Source organism: Leiobunum rupestre, chromosome 5, assembly GCF_980474605.1.
Source record: "Leiobunum rupestre chromosome 5, qqLeiRupe1.1.hap1, whole genome shotgun sequence".
NCBI lineage: Eukaryota > Metazoa > Arthropoda > Arachnida > Opiliones > Sclerosomatidae > Leiobunum > Leiobunum rupestre.
In genome coordinates this window covers 16,997,809-17,001,291 of record NC_143388.1, presented here as the reverse complement: position 1 = coordinate 17,001,291, position 3,483 = coordinate 16,997,809, and positions in this window count along the sequence as shown.

Here is a 3,483-nt window from a genome sequence, read left to right as displayed (position 1 = left end):
CTTTAAAAGCACGCGTTATTACTGGGAATAGGAAAATCACGGCTAATTTTAGTTCAATGTGGACAAACTTGGTGTCGCTGAAGTCGATTTCCGGCGTATTTTCGCTGAGAAGCTGGAGCGATCACGTACAAATTTGACAAAATGGCACCGTTGTTGTCGGTTAGGCTTAGTAAATTTTAGACCTTTTATTTCTCAAAATGGTTTTTTAAAAGTTGAAGTAATTGTAATTAACCATTGTGTTAAGTAAAATAACCAGTAAGCCACATATGACTGAGGTTTTTCAAATAAAATTTACTGGAATCCATTTCATGTCTAAACTTAATTAATGAACTAAGCCTAAATATATACTTGACATTTTAGGTGCTCAATGTTAACAGCAAGATGCAAATATGGTGGCAAGCATAGTGATTACCAGCCAAATCGCAACAAAACTTCGTTACAAATAGAGTTTACTTAACAAAATTTTTGATTATTTTTATATTTTGTGAAACGAAGTTTAAAGACAGGTGGCGCCAGAGCCCAGAAAACCCGGGATAGCTGGGCTGGCAAAATTTTTCTGTAGAGCAGAACAATCCCGCTTATACTTTCTCGCACGTACTGTCGCCTAAGCCCCGACAAAGATTATCGTAGTGATAATTGAACAGAATTCTTGAGGCGCTTCAAAGCGGGTGGTGTACCTCAGTAAGCCTTCCGATTTAGGCCACGACTACCGTGTCAAAATATCGGGAACAGTCAGTTCCGTGATTCTTGGTCCATGCTGGAACACACATACGTAAAGTATTTAGAAACTATTTTACCTTTCTGTTTACTTTTCATGTTTCGCGAAACAAGTTTTTAAAAAATAACAATACTGTCATCTGCTCCCAAATGACTAGAAAACTTTATCATTCTACCCGTGGCGCCGTCTATCTATCAATGGTTCGTTCAAATAAGACGCGTTAACCGGCAATTGTTTTTTTCAAAAATAATGGATGGCGCCACGGGTCATATGATAACGTTTTCTCGTCATTTTAGAGGAGACGGCACATTCGTAATTTTCAAAAACTTGTTTCGCGGGGAGCAGATTTGATTGGATCTCTAGATTAATATTCCCAACTGAATGGTGCTGCCATATGAAATTCTACCTCAGCGCCATCTCAAAGTCAGATTTCAAACGATTGAATATTAATAGAGAAATGGGAGCCTATAACACTTTTTTTGAGTATCATTTCAATGTGGTTTTCCAATTGGCGGACGTTGAATGCCTCTTCCGTACCTCGTGATAGCAGATCCGGCCAATCATAGTCTGGGATTTGTCGAGCCCTATTTCCGGAGCTCGCGCGGCGAATAGAAATAATGTATTAACTGTGCCTAGGGTTAAAGATATTCAAATCAATATTTAACAGTGGTGTTAAATTATTTAACAGTTGTATAATTTTTAATTAAAAAGATTGTAAGTGGCCTAAACGTCATCTGTGACTTGGCCTTCTACTATTCTTGTAGATATTTCTTTATTGGAGCAAGTAAATAATCATTATTATTATTATTATTAAATAAATCATCCTCCTAGGAAATCGCCAAAAAGTAATATTTCCGAGAGCCAGGACCCACAAGGTATTGTATATACAGTACTTGTGGGGTGGGTTCGATCCCAGCTGGATGAAAACTCGGAACAACTCATGTACCCGGGTTTAGCAAATATTTCTAAAATGTGTTAAAATTCTATAGTAACTGTTCAGCAGTCAAAGTGAAAGCACGCTTAACAGAGTTTAAATAAATGAATTTCACGTACTGTTGTCGTTCAAACTTCTCCCGCTTAACTTATCTAATAGTAAGTAGGGAGGTGTTGCCTCGCGTGGTATGAAGGGCTTTCCACCACCCTCCTAAGTTTTCTAACCCAAATACCTGTGAGTGGGGTGGCGGAGTGGTTAGCACTTTTGCCTCGTAGCGTGAGGAGCCGGGTTTGATCCCAGCTTGTGACACTGGGTGAAAACTCGAAACAACTCCCCTGCGTTGAGTTTGAAAGTTATCCCCCCACTGGCTTTATTGGTTTTCCCCCGAGCCCTTCGGTTTCCCCTTCCTTAAAAACTTTTAGAAGTTAACGGTAAAAGTTAGTGTAGGGAGCTGTTGGCTCGCGTGGCATGCAGGGCTTGCCTCCACCCTCCTACGCATTGTAACCCGGCCACCTGAATTAATGGCTTCAAAAGTCCCTTAATGACTTAGGCCTAGCTGTTTATTATAACAGAAACTTTTACTTGTAAACAGAACGCCATGTTTTTGCCAAGCCTCAATATGTCGAAAAAGCTACCTGGTTAAAAGAGAGCGCTTGTTGCTGCCGTAAAGGTGAAAAATTTCCATTATTTTAACTAGCACTATATAATCAGTGACTTGCATGTCTTGGCTCTCGGATTTATTACTTATTGGCGATTTCCTGGGAGGATGATTTATTGAAGCGTCGATTAATAAAATTTAAAGCAACAGTCGGCTCTATCATGGCCACCTGCATTATGATAAGGCCCTTGTTATTAGAGATGGCAATGAATCTATCCGATTCTACGAAAAAAATTACTTTACTGGAGATCGTGGTGCCATCTATTAATGGCTAAGGAAGGTAAGATCGTAGAGTATTATAATTAGACAACTTATACTCTACTTAGTAAATTATGTATCCCATATAAAATATATTGTAAAAAATTACTAATATTTAAACTATCGTCAAATTTACAAACAAGCCAATCAACGCGAGGGGTTCTTTTAAGTCCTGCCTTTTTGGGTCAAAATGTAGCGTAAGCATCTTGTTTTTATTTTGACGCTAGCGACATCTGATGAAAAAAGAGCAACTTCACGTCGAGCAGACACTTGCTTTAAAACTGTGGTCTTTTAATGAATTAAAGGAAATAGCTGGTTTTAGGGATCCTTGTTAATTATATTTAAATTTAATTATGATTAATTTAGATATAAATTTACGTTACTGATACAAACAATGAGGAAAATGTTTAAGAGCAGCCACTGATTATATGTCAGCCCTAAGTACTAAGCGGGTGAAAGGTCACGCTTTTTCATTGTCCGATAGAAAAGAAGGTTAAAGGGCATACACTTTTCACCCGCTTTCTCATTGGTGGCAATAGCTTAAACCCCCTACTCTTAAAAAAATTCCTTTATTGAGTTGTTGGTATGTTTTAAATTCAGTATAAATGAATACTAATAATAAAACATGGAAAATGTGTACACCGATTAAACACACGTGAAACAGCCTTGGGTAATACTTAATTTATAAACTATTACCTCATCATTTTAGTACAGTCAAAGCTACCGGCTTGTACACCGATTACGGGAACTGATTCAGATAACGTTGAAAATTTAACGTTATTTATTTATTGACGAAAACTTTACTGCTGGTATAATAGGAAGTGTCCTACTTATATTTATTATGTTACTTATTCTTTTATTAATAAAAGTTTTAGTACGTAAAATTTAAACTACGCAGAGAGTTGGGAATGGTAC